The sequence below is a fragment of the Triticum urartu genome, chromosome 3A (assembly GCF_056163025.1).
Source record: "Triticum urartu cultivar PI428250 chromosome 3A, HENAU_Tu73, whole genome shotgun sequence".
Classification (NCBI taxonomy): Eukaryota; Viridiplantae; Streptophyta; class Magnoliopsida; order Poales; family Poaceae; genus Triticum; species Triticum urartu.
The window spans coordinates 731,959,730-731,978,543 of NC_141875.1; the positions used below are offsets into that span (position 1 = coordinate 731,959,730).

The 18,814-nt window shown below is 47.9% G+C and overlaps 1 non-coding gene across 1 annotated transcript; it reads left to right on the top strand.

The window, feature by feature from the left end:
* The first annotated feature begins 17,573 nt into the window (after positions 1 to 17,573).
* TRNAL-UAA (transfer RNA leucine (anticodon UAA)) lies at positions 17,574 to 17,657 on the top strand. Its single transcript has one exon. It is a non-coding gene; the product is annotated as a tRNA-Leu (tRNA).
* The last annotated feature ends 1,157 nt before the right edge of the window (positions 17,658 to 18,814 follow it).

Consider the following 18,814-nt stretch of genomic DNA (forward strand, 5'->3'; position numbering starts at 1 on the left):
CTATCAATGTTACTCCGTTCTTATAAGTACATGCTTTGCAAGTGCTCCATTCCTGTCTTTCTGAGGAGTCAACAGATCCTCATTATCGGGGACATTGATTCATTTAATATCTCTGAAAATCTACTAAGTTAGCATGTGTTGGTACGGCTTACTCCCTCTAATAATTTTTTAAAGGCTCCCTCTGATAGTCCTTGTACATCTATTTCTTTTTTTGCCAGATTTACTGCAAATGGGAATAAAACGGTCGGTCTGCTAGTAATTAGTAAGAGTGGCAGATAAGCTCGGCCCACAAACGGCATGACCCGTTTACTGCTCTCTCTCTCTCTCTCTCTCTCTCTCTCTCTCTCTCTCGCAGATTAGCCTCACAAAAAAATCTAAGTACTCTCGGCTATTAATGGAAAGATACAAAATCATTCCAATTTTCATGCATCACTCCGCACGATTAAAAGAGACAAAAGGAAGAAATCTGTCGACAGATATATAGCAAACCCCTAAAATAAATTTCCCATATAAAGTATATATGCCTAGATCCATTACACACATGATCTTTTTCTTGCGTGGAACATACTCCATAACCATGAATCACACGTCAATTAATAAACTTGATCTTACTATTTCATACGCAAATTTCCATTTAATGTTTGGAAACGTACTCCTACAATCTAACAATAGGAAATAAATCCCACAAAGGACAACTTCCTAACGGCGCATTTGTATTTTGCTACCAAATTTATTTAATCATTCCAATTTTATTGCTTGATGTTTTCTGCACGGGGCTGTATTCTCTCGATCTGTCTAGCTATATATATATGTATGAGTCAGGTATTGATACCTCATACCTAGCAATTCCGGCCTGTAGTAGAAGAAATATTTCTCATCCACAACCATCATTAACGTAGGATGGACAAGTACGCCATTCACATCCTTGCAGTAGCTCTTCTGTTGCATCTCGTATGCTATGCTTCTGTTGTGCAATGTAAGAGCACGGTTATTTCTCTGGCCCTTCTTTTATTTCCTGTTAGACTTTTGGCTTGTTTGTTTACCAATTCAGAATTATTTGCATAACAATGTTTCATTTGTTATTCCATAGGCCGAACCATCGCCGACATGGACAATGAGAAGGTCAAACTACCATATGGGTTGTGCGGCGTAGAAAAGTGGTGCACCGGTGCTTGCTTCTGTTGCTTCACAACTCCGTATTGCTACAGTTCAAAGGATGAGTGCCTGCAAAACTGTAAAAATTCCGGGCCTTCAAAAAGAATTCTAGCGGCGAAGAAAACCACTCCTTTACCTGATTCTTTTCCAGCATAGTCAAATTGTTTTTCATATTAATCTGTCCCAGCATGTAATGCCTTATGCGAGCAAAAAAACAGTTTGGAATAAGAGTATTACCTTAAGCTAGCAATACTATGCTTTTGTGCGATAGGTGCCACATCAAAATTGTGCATTGGGTATTCGAACATCAAACCACCTTTTTCATACATATATTTGGTCCACATGCAAGTGTGTTCGTGTTCTGACCCTCTCCCGCGTTACTCTTTTTGCCAAATTTATAAACAGCACACAAGTTGGATGTAGAAACCGTCTGCGATTGAGTATGCAACAGACACGGTTCGATCAGACTACCCTTGTGCCACGCCCGTGCCCTACTCACATCAGCACAGTAGATTGGGCTCCATGAGGCTTGCCTCCCGCTCTCAAAAATATCTACTGCCTCGTAAGCTCGAAAATATCTACTGCCTGAAAGGTTTTAACGTTTGATAGCACACGATTAGTATGTGCGGACCGTGTGCGATGTCTGTTACTCCCGCTCTGCTGCATCCCTTGATTCAAATTTTCAGTAGCCCCGGCCTTTTACTCCCGCCTCCGCATCCCTCACAATCTCAAAAATATCTGCTCGCTCTTGATTCAAATTTTCAGTAGCCCCGCCTTGTTACTCCCGTCTCTGCATCTCTCGCAATCTCAAAAATATCTACTCGCCCTTGATCCAAAATTTTCAGTAGCCTGGAATTTTACTCCCGCGTAGTAAAATTTTCAATTGCCGCGGGATTTCCTCAAACACCACCTTGCCCCCCCCCTCCACACACTCCCCAAAACCTCCGCTCACACAGACACACACCACCCCTCCCTCGCTCGAAACCATTGGTAGGTCGCCGCCATCGCCGCCGCGGCCGCTGCCTCCATCCTCAACCTCTGCCTGTGTGCCGGGGAGCTCGAGGAGCCAATGGCCCAAAAGAGGTTTATCGCGACCTCTTCGCCCGACGCCGGCGAGGTGGCCACCGATGTGTCCCCGTCGTCCTCTGCGGGCTCTTTATCGATCCGCCGTCGTCGGTCGCCCGATCCGCCCGCCGCCGCGCCCCTACGGTTCTAGGACTTCTCTGTCCACCCTCGGGCCCGGCCGCCGACGAGGTCCTACCCGGGGCTCCGGCAGCGGCGGTGGGGGACGTGGGTCGCCGAGATTATGGATCAGGAGACCCACACTCATCGGTGGCTCGGTATCTACCACACGGCCGAGCACGCGGCCATGAAGTACGGCCATTGGCAGGTCCGCTACCAGGGCGCGGCGGCTAGGCTCAGTTTCTCCTACGGCACACGTCCGGTACCTCGTTCCGCCGGAGCCAGGGGTGGTGAGCTCGGCTATGGCGCGGGAGGACCGCGAGGCATGGGAGCGCCTCGAGGCCGAGGCCACCGACGAGGCCTACATGCAAGAGCTTCGCCGGCAGCACCCGGAGCTCGTGGAGTTGGAGCGGGTGATCTTTGCCGGCGCGGAGGGCGGCGAGGTTATCGTGCTCTCCTCCGATGACGAGGTCGAAGGAGGCAAGGACGGTGGCGCGGAGGGCGTCGAGGTGGGCGGCGAGTGCGAGGAGATCGACGTCGACGAGTGGAGGAGTGTCTTCCCCAACGACCCCGACGACGGCACCGGTCCGGACCCGACTCGCGGCACACCGTACCTGACGAGGAAGGATTGGATCGACCTCCATTTCGATCAAAAGTAGTTTAGTTTAGTTTAAATTTATGTTTTATGTTCGGTTATGCGAAACTATCTATGTTTATGTTTGAATGCATGTGATACGTCCATTCTGCACCATGTTTTTCTACTGTTATTTATGATGTTTTATGCATAATAATGCTTTTTGGAGTAACTCTAATGCCTTTTCTCTCATAATATGCAAGGTTCACACAAAGAGGGAGAATTCCGGCAACTGGAAATCTGGACCTGAAAAAGCTACGTCAGGCTACCTATTCAGCACAACTCCAAATGAGCTGAAACTTCACGAGGATTTTTTATGAAATAAATAAGAATTATTGGAGCAAATAATGACCGGAGGGGCCCCACCAGATGGGCACAACCCACCTTGGCGCACCAGGGAGCCCAAGCGTGCCCTGGTGGGTTGTGCCCTCCTCGGCCCATCTCCGGTGCCCCTCTTCTGGTATATAAGTCATTTTGACCTAGAAAAAAATAAGAGGAGGACTTTCGGGACGAAGCGCCGCCGTCTCGAGGCGGAACTTGGGCAGGAACACTTTTTCCCTCCGGCAGAGCGATTCCACCGGGGGAACTCCCCTCCCAGAGGGGGAAATCATCGTCATCATCATCACCAACAACTCTCCCATCTTGGGAAGGGCAATCTCCATCAACAACACCATCTTCTCTCAAACCCTACTTCATCTCTTGTGTTCAATCTTTGTACCAGAACTATAAATTGGTGCTTGTGGGTGACTAGTAGTGCTGATTACATCTTGTAGTTGATTACTTAATGGTTTATTTGGTGGAAGATTACATGTTCAGATCCATTATGCTATTTAATACCCCTCTGATCTTGAGCATGATTATCATTTGTGAATAGTTACTTTTGTTCTTGAGGTCGCGAGAGAAATCTTGTTGCAAGTAATCATGTGAACTTGATATGTGTTCGATATTTTGATAGTATGTATGTTGTGATTCCCTTAGTGGTGTCATGTGAACATCGACTACATGACACTTCACCATACTTGGGCCTAAGGGAATGCACTGTGGAGTAGTTATTAGATGATGGGTTGCGAGAGTGACAGAAGCTTAAACCCTAGTTTATGCGCTATTCCGTAAGGGACTGATTTGGATCCAAAAGTTTAATGCTATGGTTAGATCTATTCTTAATACTTTTCTCGTAATTGCGGATGCTTGGGAGGGGGTTAATCATAAGTAGGAGGTTTGTTCAAGTAAGAACAACACCTAAGCACCGGTCCACCCACATATCAAATTATCAAAGTAGCGAACACAAATCAAACCAACATGAGGAAAGTGACTAGATGAAATTACCGTGTACCCTCAAGAACGCTTTACTTATCATAAGAAAACGTTTTGGCCTGTCCTTTGCCTAAAAAAGGATTGAGCTACCTTGCTGCACTTTTGTTACCATTACCGTTACTTGCTCGTTACAAATTATCTTGCTATCAAACTACTCGTTACTTATAATTTCAGTACTTGTAGACGTTATCTTGTTGAAAACCGCTTGTCATTTCCTTCTGCTCCTCGTTGGGTTCGATACTCTCACTTATCGAAAGGACTACGATTGATCCCCTATACTTGTGGGTCATTCAGGCTCTTTTCTAACGCCGTTTCCGGGGAGTGAAGCGCTCTTGGTAAGTGGAAATCGGTAAGGAATTATTACTATGTCCTGGAATTTATTGTCACTTGTTACTATGGAGAACAATCCTTTGAGGGGTTTATTCAGGGTATCTTCACCTTGACCGGAACCACAATTAATACCCCCAACCTACTGCACCTATTGAAAATATTGGTTATGAAATTCCATCGGATATGATAGAATAACTGCTAGCTAATCCTTATGCAGGAGATGGAACTGAAGATCCTGATATGCACTTGATATATGTGGATAAAATTTGTGGAATATTTAAGCTTGCAGGTTTATCCGGAGATGAAGCTAAGAAGAAGGTTTTCCCTTTATCTTTGAAGGGAAAAAACATTGGCATGGTATAGGATATGTGATGATATTGGATCTTAGAATTGGAATCGATTGAAATTGTAATTTCACCAAAAAAAATTATCCTATGCATCTAGTTCATCGTGATCGGAATTATATATATAATTTTTGGCCTCGTGAAGGAGAAAATATCGCTCTAGCTTGGGGGAGGCTTAAGTCAATGTTATATTCATGCCCTAATCATGAGCTCTCAAGAGAAATTATTATTCAGAATTTTTATGCTCGGCTTTCTCATGATGATCGATCCATGCTCGATACTTCTTGCACTGGTTTATTTATGAAAAAGACTATTGACTTCCGGTGAGATCTTTTAGAAAGAATTAAACGCAACTCTGAAGATTGGAAACTCGTCGAAGGTAAAGAGTCAGGTATTAAGATCAAGTATGATTGTGTTAAATCTTTTATGAATACCGATGCTTTTCAAAAGTTTAGCACTAAATATGGATTTGACTATGAGATAGTAGCCTCCTTTTGTGAATCATCTGCTACTCATGTTGATCTCCCTAAGGAGAAGTGGTTTAAATATTACCCACCCATCAAAGAAGAAATTAAAACTCCATATAAGAGGGAGCAAAAGAAAGACTCCATAAAAGGAGGAAAAGGAAGACTCCATAAAAGGAGGAAACATGCACACACACATTAATCCGGATTGAAGGCTTTGTATGGATGAAAATTGTGTGAGATTGACATGCATGCATTGATGATTGACACATCAAAGAAAAGAAAATGGAGGAGGCCCGAGCTTTACATGGCTGGTAATCAAGAGGAATTTATTTCATCAGAGATGAGAGAAGAAAGTGGAGCTCATGCATTGCATGGGTCCGGCTAATTACGCATGCATCAATAGAGAAGGGCAATTAAGCGGGATTGTAGGAGGCACGCATGCATTAAAATCAAAAAAATACCTCCCTATGAGTCTAGCGGAAGCACGCCAAGATACCAGTTGCCGCTATTCTTTTTATTGGAAAAGTCGAATCATCGTGTTGCAAAGCCAGAAGGACGACGTTCGATGGTATTTCAAGTTAGAAGGACGACGTTGCAAAGCAGACCACATGAACACTGCAAGGATGACCGACGTTGATGTAAAGCCAGATGCATATCGTTGCGGCGTTGCTGAAAATTGGACCCGTGAATTTATAAAGCTAACTGAGTGTAGATTTTAATATTTTGTAGAAGTAAGTTTCCGCACTATAACGTCAAGGCTCGCTTTGTGGTAAATGCACTGATGATATACATTTGTTCTACATCCCGGTGTATGTCTCACTACCTTGCACTGTCCGATGCTATCATGTTGCGTTGATGGATGTTTTCATGAAGACGTCAATTTTCTCTCCTGTTGCAACACACGGGCCCTTTTGCTAGTATGTAATCATAACCAAAAGGCATCGGAGGTTCAATAAGTTTTTACATCCAATCAATTTCAAAAGTTGTCAGTCTGGTTGTCCATGCCAAAGGCCTCCTTCTTCAGATCCCAGCTCGGTTGTCCATGGCAAATACCTCACTCTTCGGCTGGTCCAACACCCTCCACTTGCATGAAGCGCTTCAACAAGCCTGTTGTCGGTGTCAAAACCGGTGGATCTCGGGTAGGGGGTCCCGAACTGTGCGTCAAGGTCGGATGGTAACAGGAGACAAGGGACACGATGTTTACCCAGGTTCGGGCCCTCTCGATGGAGGTAAAACCCTACTCCTGCTTGATTAATATTGATGATATGGGTAATACAAGAGTAGATCTACCACGAGATCAAGGAGGCTAAACCCTAGAAGCTAGCCTATGGTATGATTGTGTATGATGATGGTTCTCTCCTACGGACTACAACCTCCGGTTTATATAGACACCGGATAGGGTTAGGGTTACACAGAGTCGGTTACAATGGTAGGAGATCTTGAGTATCCGCATCGCCTAGCTTGCCTTCCACGCCAAGAAAAGTCCCATCCGGACGCGGGACGAAGTCTTCAATCTTGTATCTTCATGGTCCAGGAGTCCGGCGAAGGTATAGTCCGGCTACCCGAACACCCCCTAATCCAGGACTCCCTCAGTAGCCCCCGAACCAGGCTTCAATGACGACGAGTCCGGCGCGCAAATTGTCTTCGGCATTGCAAGGCGGGTTCTTTCCCGAATTCTATGTACCTGTACGAATAATGTCTGATTTTTATAGCGCTCCTCGGCTTCTGCGCCCAATAATGGTTGTCTTCCACGTGCTGAACGAATGCGAAAAGCCCAGGGCGTTCTTACATCCACACCCCTAGCCATACAAATGAGCCGCCTATTTAACGGCATGGGTATTTAGATCCGAACCGCATCTTCTCCTCTCCGCGAGTTATCATCAGAGCTTTCCCAGCTAAGGTCCATTCCAACATGGCCAGCCGCCGCAGCTCCTCCCCTCGCCCCTCCGGTCCTAAGCCCGGGGATTGGGAGAGTTGCACCATTCCGCATAGCGAGTTAGTGTCGCTTCAGGCCAAGGGATTCCTCCCTCAGGCATACATGGTCCCGGTCTGAGCCGGTCTCGCCACCTACCGTGGCGGAAAACAAGCGGAGAACACCCCCAATCCTTCTAATGGAGAACGGGTGTGCCTTGTTCCCTATCTGATAAGGGGACTAGGATTTCCAATCCACCCATTTCTCCGCGGGCTTCTGGAGTTCTACGGCCTCCAGCTGCATCATCTCACGCCTGGCTCCGTGTTACACATTGCGGGCTTCGTTGCCCTTTGCGAGCTATTTTTAGGCGTCGAGGCTCATTTCGCGCTGTGGAAGAAGATATTCTGCCTGGTGCCCCGTTCTCAAGAAGGGTCTATATACCAAGTGGACGGAGCCGAAGTATGGCGCATCGCCGGGACCGGATATCTATCCGGAACCCCGAAGAAGGCATCCGAGGACTGGCCTTCGGAATGGTTTTACATAGACGACGTCCCACTGCCGGACCCTATCCGGGCCGCTCTCCCTGAGTTCAACAGTGCTCCCTTGAAGAAACGCTTGAGCTAGCGCCCACGGAGCTCTCAGAGAGAAAACGACAGGGACGTCCTTTACCTGATGGGCCCTCGATCCGGACTCTGAAGAGGATCCGGACATATCGGTGGAGCTTATCGACGGGGTGTTTCATCAGCTAAGCAAGGACAACACCTTGGTCGCTATTGTCGCAGATTACCCCGGGTTAATCCCGGCCTCCCAGGTGACAGAAACCGGAGTCTTTATTCCCTTGAAGGGGATTCCATTTTCCTGTATTCCTGCGTTTCTAACAACAACCGTGTTTCACAGGGGAGATTCCCGAGGCGGGAAGGCGAACCTGCGGCGGCTAGCCCACGAGGGGCCGCAGGGCCCCGTGGGGAAAAAAGAGATGCAGTCCGGACCGAGATGCCGGTGCAAAGGTAACACATTCTCCGTTTCCGCGGTATTATTCCGCCAGGGCATATTAACGTTTGTGCCTTTTTCAGGACGAAGAGACCTCGCCGGACTATATCCGGAGAGGATGCCAATCGCGCTTCCACCAGCCAGGTTCCAGTGACCGGCGAGGAAACGGAGGCGAGCACAAGGTGTGCACCGGGCGCTCCTCCGACAGAGGATGCGGACAGGTTGTCTGCCACAAATTCTGAAGTGGAGAGTGCCATGAACCACAGGCGTCGCCGGACAATTTTACGCGACGCTTGTTTCTCCCAAGAGGCTTTAGATGCCTTTAATTCGGGAGATGCGTACCTCCGTGCCGCTCAAGATGGTTTAGCCAGAGCCACAGAGCAGTATGTGAAAGACATACGGGTAAGAAAATTTTGGTTAAATATATATATACCAGTAGCCCCCGAGACTTGAAACAGTTAAAGTAACTGATTTAAGGATCATATAACATGCATGTTCTTACCGAGAAGAACACCATGCTGTCCCAGGAGCTAGAAAAGTGCAAGGCCCAACTAGAGGCCGCACTAGCCGCAGCAGGGGAGCCTAAAGGGACCCCCTCAGGTAAGATACACTTTGAAATATTAGTATTGTGCAAATCTGGAGAAGCAAATCTGACAATTGATGTTGCAGATGGCGTCGGACTTGATCCGGAGAAGCAACAACTCTTGTGCCGGTTAGAGGCCGGTGAGAGTACGTTGACAAAGGTGAGGCGAGAGAAGAATGATCTCCAGGATGCCAACACCAAGCTGGATGTTGAACTTAAGGACGTTCGTGGCCAGCTGTCAGACTCCACGAAGGAGAATCAGCGGCTTCGATGTGGCATATTTAGTAAGTGCTTGAACGAACTTTGAAAAATGAGTTCGGCGAGGAAGTCGAATAACAGAGTATTGTCTGTAGGTATGCTCATAGGTCGTCCTGCAGTGGAGATGCCCGGTTCTAGGGTGACCTTTTTCCCGAACTCCTGCAACTGCACGAGCGAATTCGGCAGGTAATGCAAGGCGTTGCCCAAGCCTTATGGCCTGCCCACTCCACGCCCGATAGCCTTGGAGAGCTTGCGGAGAAGCTGAAGGGAGCTCGGCGGCGCTTCCGGTTGTGGAAGGTATCGGCCTGCCGACAAGGCGCTAGAGAGGCCTGGGCTATGATGAAGACCCGTTTTACGAAGTCTGGCCCAAACCATATGGCCGAGGTCGGACCGATGGGGCCTGACGGGAAGGAGATCCCTGTAAGCTTAGTGTACGACCAAGTGGAATTGGCCGCAAAGTATTCCCAGCAGGACTGTAAATTAGACAGCCTGTTAGATGGTATAGAGGAGGAATACAATCAGTCGAAATGACTATGTAATTTTGAATTGACATATGTAATGCCTTCTAGCCGGATTGTAGATCGTTTGTCGTTGCCGACCTTTTCGCTTCAACCTCGGGACCTGACTGTCCGGAGTGTGTCCGAATACCATAGCGGTTATACAAGAACCGTGGTATGCGTGGAGACCAGGCGTATGGGTCATTAGTGCTTTATCAGACAAGTGCCCAACTAGTTATGTTATATTACATGGTTAGTAAGAAACATCTTCCAGAGAGAATAGTTCCGTTAAGGGTTCCTTTTGCTGGGGAGGCATGCCCTAAAGTGCATGTCCGGACTGCGTGAAAGAAACGCAGAAAAAGCATCTGGGGGCGCATGAAAATTAATAAAAAGATCATCTTTATTCCACCGACCGAATATTCCCTTAAGAACGCTAGCTTTCGGCTTCACCCAGTCTGAGGTACACATCCGGCTGACCCGGCAGTAACAATCGCAGAGGTGCTCCCTTTACCACCTAGCCGAACAATCGGGAACGTAGGGGTAAGCACAGGAGCCAGGCAACCCAGCTTGGCCAAAACTTAAGTCATATCGATGCATATAATGGTGAAAAAAAGGTACATGCGGAAGTTTAACACATGTGTGGGGCATGAAGCCCGTATAAATAAGCTTCTGTTAAAGAAGCCCCCAGGTTAAATGAGCGCGAGTGCGCGTCATGTAGTGAGCCTTTTAAGGGCTATAAAGGAAAAAGAGGGGAAGGAGAGAAATATAAGACAGAAAAATGTAAAAAATGGACAGGGGAAGGAGACGAACACGGAGTCCGGCGCTAGGCATAGAATCTTCGGAGACGTGTGGCGTTCCACGGGTTCGGCTCGAGTCGGTTATCCGACGCATCTCGCAGGCGGTACGCTCCACCAGTCAGGACTTGGTCGATTATAAATGGACCTTCCCATTTGGGCTTGAGTTTGTCCTTTTTCTTATCCGGCAGGCGTAGAACTAGTTCGCCAACATTGTAATTTTTGGCCCGTACTGCTCTGCTTTGGTATCTTCGGACCTGTTGTTGATAAAATGCGGAACGGGCTTTTGCCACGTCACGCTCCTCCTCCAAGGCGTCCAGGCTGTCCTGCCGATCGAGCTCGGCTTCTCTTTCTTCATACATGCGCACTCTAGGTGAGTCATGAATTATGTCGCAGGGCAGAACTGCCTCTGCGCCGTACACCATAAAGAATGATGTGTATCCGGTGGTGCGATTTGGCATGGTCCGCAGCCCCCAGAGTACGGAGTCGAGCTCCTCTACCCAGTGCGTGTTAGATTCCTTGAGGGACCGCACTAGTCTGGGTTTGATGCAGCTCATGATAAGACCGTTTGCCAGTTCGACATGGCCATTGGTTTGTGGGTGATAGACTGAAGCATAGTCGAGCTTGATGCCCATGTTTTTGCACCACAGTTTTACCTCGTCGGCTGTAAAATTTGTACCGTTATCGGTTATGATGCTGTGGGGGACGCGGTAACGGTGTACAACCCCGGATATGAAGTCTATCATGGGTCCGGATTCAGCCGTTTTGACAGGCTTGGCTTCTATCCATTTGGTGAACTTGTCCACCATGACCAGTAAGTATTTTTTCTTATGGGTTCCACCTTTAAGGGGTCCGACCATGTCAAGCCCCCAGACCGCAAAGGGCCAGGTGATGGGTATAGTTTGGAGTGCGGTGGGTGGCATATGGCTTTGGTTGGCAAAAAGTTGGCAACCAACGCATCGTTGGACTAGGTCCTGAGCGTCTGCCCGGGCCGTCGGCCAATAGAAGCCTGTGAGGAAAGCCTTGCTAACAAGGGACCGAGCAGCAGCGTGATGGCCACCGAGTCCGGCGTGAATTTCAGCCAGAAGATTCCGCCCTTCCTCTCCGGAGATGCACCTTTGAAGGACTCCGGTAGTGCTTTTCTTATAAAGCTCCCCCTCATGGACTTTGTAGGCTTTAGATCGCCGCACTATGCAGCGGGCCTCATTTTGGTCCTCTGGGAGTTCCTGCCTAGTAAGGTAGGCTAGGAATGGTTCTGTCCATGGGGCGATAACCACCATTATTACATGGGCTGAAGGTGTAATTTCGTTGGCAGGACCTCCAATTATGTCAGGTTGTTCGGCGTCGAGTGGTTCGGCTGTGTCCGGGCTGTTAATTGCGGGTTCCCCCTCCCATGTTACGGATGGCTTGAACAATCTTTCCAAAAAGATGTTGGGGGGGGGGGCACTGCATCGCGTTTTGCTCCGATGCGTGCCAGGACGTCCGCTGCTTGATTATTTTCGCGGGCTATATGGTGAAACTCCAGCCCTTCGAACCGAGCTGACATTTTTAGGACGGCGTTGCGGTAAGCTGCCATTTTTGGATCCTTGGCGTCGAAGTCGCCATTTATTTGGGAGATCGCGAGGTTCGAATCCCCGCGTACCTCTAGGTGTTGAATGCCCATGGATACTGCCATCCGGAGACCATGTAGGAGGGCCTCGTATTTGGCTGCATTGTTGGAGTCCGTGTACATAATTTGGAGTACATATTGGACTGCGTCTCCTATGGGGGACGTCAAAACGACGCCAGCCCCCAGTCCGGCCAACATTTTGGAGCCGTCGAAATGCATGATCCAGTTTGAGTATGTGCCGTACTCTTTAGGGAGTTCGGCCTCCGTCCATTCTGCGACGAAGTCGGCCAATACTTGCGATTTTATAGCTCGCCGTGGCTTATAGGTTATGTCGAATGGGAGGATCTCGATGGCCCATTTTGCGATCCGGCCTGTTACATCGCGGTTATTGATAATGTCATTGAGTGGTACTTCCGAGGCTACTGTAATTGAACACTCTTGAAAGTAGTGTCGTAGCTTCCGGGATGCCATGAATACTGCGTATGCAATTTTCTGATAGTGTGGGTACCGTGATTTGCATGGAGTGAGGACAGTGGACATGTAGTAGACCGGTTTTTGAAGGGGGAATTTGTGTCCGTCCGTTTCCTGCTCGACGACGAGCGCTGCGCTGACAACTTGATGGGTTGCTGCGATGTACAATAGCATTGGCTCGCCGGTGTTTGGCGCGTCCAGGACTGGGTTTGTTGCCAATATGGATTTTATTTCATCGAGTCCGGCCGTGGCGGCATCCGTCCACTCGAAGTGTTCGGTGCGCCGTAAGAGGCGGTAAAGGGGCAGCGCCTTTTCTCCCAGGCGGGAGATGAAGCGGCTTAGAGCTGCCACGCATCCGGTTAGTTTCTGTATTTGTTTGAGGTCTTTTGGGACATCCAATTGTGAAAAAGCTCGGATCTTGGCTGGATTTGCTTCGATTCCTCTACCGGATACAATGAAGCCCAAGAGCTTTCCGGCTGGAACGCCGAAAACGCATTTTTCCGGATTGAGCTTGATGTCGTATTTTCGGAGGTTATCGAATGTAAGCCTCAAGTCGTCTACTAGAGATTCGACATGTCTTGATTTGACGACCACATCATCCACGTACGCCTCCACTGTTTTGCCGATCTGGTTTGCCAGACATGTTTGGATCATGCGCTGATATGTTGCGTCGGCGTTTTTTAGCCCGAAGGGCATTGTGTTGAAGCAGAATGGACCGTATGGTGTGATGAATGCCGTTGCGGCTTGGTCTGATTCTGCCATCTTGATTTGATGGTAACCGGAGTATGCGTCGAGGAAACACAATGAATCGTGTCCTGCAGTGGCATCGATAATTTGATCTATGCGAGGGAGGTGGAAGGGATCCTTTGGGCAGGCCTTATTAAGGTCTTTAAAATCGACGCACATGCGCCAGGATTTGTCCTTCTTTGGTACCATCACCAGGTTTGCTAGCCAGTCCGGATGTTTTATATCTTTAATGAATCCGGCCTCCAATAACTTGGCTAGCTCCTCTCCCATAGCCTGTCTCTTCGGTTCGGAAAAGCGCCAAAGGGCTTGTTTGACAAGTTTGAATCCTTTCTGGATATTTAAGCTGTGTTCGGCCAGCCTGCGTGGGATTCCTGGCATGTCTGAAGGGTGCCAAGCAAAAATGTCCCAGTTCTCTCGTAGGAACTCTCGCAGTACGGTGTCTATATCAGGGTTCAGTCGTGCCCCGATGGAGGCTGTTTTATTGGGGTCCGTTGGATGGACCTGGAATTTGACTATTTCGTCCGCTGGTTTGAAGGATGTGGATTTCGATCTCTTATCGAGTATCACATCATCCCTATTAACCGTGGAGCGCAGCGCGGTCAGTTCTTCGGCCGCAAAGGTTTTGGATAGTGCCTCAAGGGCCAATGCGGCTGTCTTGTTTTCGGCGCGGAGTGCTATGTCCGGATCACTAGCGAGAGTGATAATTCCGTTTGGCCCAGGCATCTTGAGCTTCATGTATCCGTAATGGGGTATAGCTTGGAAAACTGTGAATGCCTCCCGTCCTAATATAGCGTGGTATCCGCTTTTGAATGGGGCCACCTGGAACGTGACTTCTTCGGACCTGTAATTATCCGGCATGCCGAACACCACATCTAGTGTGATCTTTCCAGTGCAGCGCGCTTCCTGACTGGGGATTATTCCTCTAAAGGTTGTGCTGCTTCGCTCAATGCGGTTCCAGTCTATTTCCATCTTTTGGAGGGTTTCCTCGTAAATGAGGTTCAATCCGCTGCCTCCATCCATGAGTACCTTTGCGAGGCGACAGCCGTCCACTATGGGACTGAGGACCAATGCGGCTGGTGCTCAGGCTGTTCGGAATTTAGGTTCATCACTCGCGTTGAAAGTGATAGCAGTGTTACTCCATGGGTTTATTGTTGCTACTTGATAGACTTCGGTGAGGCTGCGGAGTGTTCTTTTTCGCATATTATTTGATGCAAAAGTCTCGAAGACTGTGAGAATGGTACTGGTGTCCTCGGGCTGGCTTTCTTCGGCCTCTGAAATTAGGAGGTCCTCGCCAATTTTGGCCACCTGCCGGAGTATCCAACATGCTCTAAGGCTGTGTGTTGGAGTGGCGTCCTCTGTACTGTGAATCCTACAGGGTCCATCAAGCCACCTTTCCAGTACGGTTCCATGCCCTCTAGAGGGTTTTGGCTTTTTGATATTTAATCCGGGTGCCTTACTGTGGTGCACCCTCTTAGTTCGGACGGGATTGCTATTCAAGGCCGGATTATCCCAAAATTTTATTTCGGTTTTCCAAGCGCTTTCCATCGCACAGTACTTTTGTACTATGGACGCCAAGTCAGCGAAGCGTGTAATATCACGGCGACTTATGGCGTTAAGTATTCCCTCGTCCGTGCAATTACTGCAAAAGATTGAAATTGCGTCTCCCTCGCAGCAGTCCTTTGTCCTGTTCATAACCAGGAGGAATCTGGCCCAGTAGTGATGTACTGTTTCTTCGGGCTTTTGCCTGATTTGGGAAAGATCGCTTATGATCGGGCGGGCAGGTGTCGTTGAATCTGAGACCTCACCCACTTTACGATTCGGAGGCCGAAGAACTTCCGAACTCCGAAGTCCGGAGTCTTGGATGTTGTCCGATGAGTCTAGCCCGTTGCCTGATTCTAAGCTCAGGTCTTGGATTGTATCCTCCCCTCCGCGGGTATCCGGCCTGGAGGGTTCGGGAATTCGGACGTAGCTAGTCCTTAGGATAGATGAAGGGTCGCCGCACTGCACCTCTACCACGGCAACGTGGTGGGTGACTTGGGGAGAGTTAATTTCTCTTAGATCGGGTTTAAGCCCAACCTGGTCGTAATTTGTAGCGACCCCCAGTGCGGCGATGCGATCCAAGAGCTCGTTTACGGAAGAGAGCTCCATCGGATCCAACTGCTCGGCGAGTTCTGAGCTGACGTGAAGGTTGCTTTCGATGACCCGAGAGGTCACCGTCGGCACAACGGCCGAACAGGCGGTCGTGAGAAAACCACCTAGCCAGAGGGTTTGGCCGACAGCCAAGGCTCCCTTAGTAATGGCGCCGTCTTTAAAGACGGGAAGAGGCATCCTTCCTGATCGCGACGGCACAGAGGAACTCTCAATGAAAGCACCAATGTCGGTGTCAAAACCGGTGGATCTCGGGTAGGGGGTCCCGAACTGTGCGTCAATGTCGGATGGTAACAGGAGACAAGGGACACGATGTTTACCCAGGTTCGGGCCCTCTCGATGGAGGTAAAACCCTACTCCTGCTTGATTAATATTGATGATATGGGTAGTACAAGAGTAGATCTACCACGAGATCAAGGAGGCTAAACCCTAGAAGCTAGCCTATGGTATGATTGTGTATGATGATGGTTCTCTCCTACGGACTACAACCCTCCGGTTTATATAGACACCGGATAGGGTTAGGGTTACACAGAGTCGGTTACAATGGTAGGAGATCTTGAGTATCCGCATCGCCTAGCTTGCCTTCCACGTCAAGGAAAGTCCCATCCGGACACGGGACGAAGTCTTCAATCTTGTATCTTCATGGTCCAGGAGTCCGGCGAAGGTATAGTCTGGCTACCCGAACACCCCCTAATTCAGGACTCCCTCACCTGCAAAGTAAGCTAGGACTATCTTCGCGCATCGAGATCTAAGTCCAATGTCTAGGAAAACAATGGATGATCAACAAGTTGCAACAAGCCACAAATCAATCAAATGATGAACACATAGAGCAACAAGCCACAAAACTTATAAGCTCTTGGATTGGCACTTCACAATGCCATTGGGATTTCACTTGATTGTAGAAACCACAAAAACCTGTTGACGCCTTCTTGAATGTTGTATCACTGATGGGTGAGCTACTTCACATTGCGTTGGTGGATCACTTCCTTGCGGTAGGTATTGTAATGCTTTTGCTAGTGAAACCAAACACACGCGGGCGCGCGCGCACACACACACAGACGTACACATTGCCAAAACGCCGCTCCGCTTCATGTTTGGGTCGCCTCCCGACAACCACGCAGACTGTTGGGTGCACGTCTGCTGGGTGCACGCCTACTAGGAGTCCAAATGTGGATGTTCCTTCGCCTAGGAGCCATCCACTTATCTGTTTTCGTAGATGCCTCCATTGTGGATAATGTTCATCATCGCCTCATCATCCTCCATTGTCGTGCTTGGATGAGGCATTGCCGTGAACAATGGCCGGGCACCGACTTTGCGGCTACTAGACTGGATGAACAGTCCACAATGGACATCCGTGACCGAATAAGCCCGGATGAGTCCAACTCGGCGACGTAGTCGGTATTGAGGTCCACGGTGAACAAGACTCGATGTCCTAAGGACGCAGAGTGCTGCACAAATTGTGCGTGTCAGTCGGACCAAAGTGATGGGAGGCGTAGTAGTAGGGTGGCTTCAAATGGGACGACCATGCCGTCGATTGCCCAGGCTGCACCAGAGTGGCGGCGCGCCGGATGAGTTCCGTCATGGATGGGTGCCGACGCACCTCCCACTTTCTCATCACCTTGTAGTGTCGGGCGTTTCTTTCCGCGGACGTGACCTTGCGAATGGCCACCACACTTTGGTTATCTGGCTCCGTCGGGATAACGATCATGTCCTTGGGTCCTCCTGCGGCGCCTCGAACATGAAGGTAGAACATGCATGAACGGTCCGGGGCGGTGACAATTGGGGCCGAAACAATGATGGAAATGTCCAAATGTGCAGGCTCCAGTTCGGGTTTTTGGGTGGGCCGGGCGTGACAAAATCCGACCTGACAGAGGTCCGGGCATGACAAAATCCGATTATATATTTGGTTCCGATTATAAGATTTCAGACATCCGGACCGGTCCAAACAAATTTGATGACCCGTGCTGGATGACCAAAAAAAAATGTTCAGACAACCGGATTCAAACATTTAAGGATGATTAGGTGATCTGCGTTTGGAATTGCCCTGAGCTAACACACCCTGAATGTTTATTCGTTTAAAACATGGAAACAGAAAATTAGCGGCAATATCTAGTGCTACTGATTTAAATACAAAAGCAGCTGGTTTGCCCGAGTGGTTAAGGGGGAAGACTTAAGATCTTCTGCAGTCAAGCTGCGCGTGGGTTCGAACCCCACAGCCAGCACTCTCTTTTTCTCTGTTTTTTTTACGTGTATATATTAACACTCTGAATCTCTTTTTCTCTGTTCTTTTTACGTGTATATATTAACACTCTGAATCTCTTTTTCTCTGTTTTTTTACGTGTATATATTAAATTAAAGGAAGATTGTCTATACTAGCACATTATCATTTTTTCTATTATAATTAGAGATCGTCCTCATTAGTTGATGTTTCTTTCAAAACCCCAGCAATCTAACTAGTACATTTTTGTGGTAGTGTCCAATATCAAAGGGTTCTTCACAACTCATCCTATATACTCCCTCCGTCCCAAAATATAAGAACGTTTTTGACACTAGCAAGTGTCGAAAACGTTCTTATATGCTAGTGTCAAAAACGCTAGTGTCAAAAACGTTCTTATATTTTGGGATGGAGGGAGTACCTTAGCAAGTGGTCCCAACTAACATTTTATCTTGACATGCAAACAAGTCACGTCATCATACAATTATGAACGCGATAAGTCTCAATTCAACATGCAACCATGCATGAGAAAAGAACCACCATCACGTGGTGCGACCATGCATGAGATTTTTTTTCATTCTATATTATTCCCTTATATTTTTATAGTTATACACAATCAAATATAACAAGTCGTATGTAATTTGAATTTTGTTTCACGTGGTATTAATCTAAATATTTATATTCCACACAATCAAATCTTATTGAAACATATTGCAACCGATTGCCACATCAACGCTTGGGGTATCATCTTAGTTAATTGAACACGCGAGGCTGCATGCTGGAGGAAAATCCTGGACCACCATTTTAAGATGCAGAACCACATACGTACTGAGAATACATGATAGCATACAAGCATGCGGAAATTATGTTTGGCTCCCGAGCTCCATGTAGCCCGGCTTTCAAATTTTTTACAACTCTGACTTTTAAGGTCCAAAACATTCTGAAAAAAAAACACACATACCAGTGGATGTATACTTTTTTTTGAACTGCCAATGGATGTATACTATTTATCTGTAAAATTCATGGTGAATATATTTTCATGGGAGCTACAGGAAAATGACAAAATCATGTGTTTCTATCGCACGTACATCCACTATAAAAACACATGATTTTGTTTTTTTTTTGTACAGCTCACACCAAAACATATTTTATAATATAATTTTA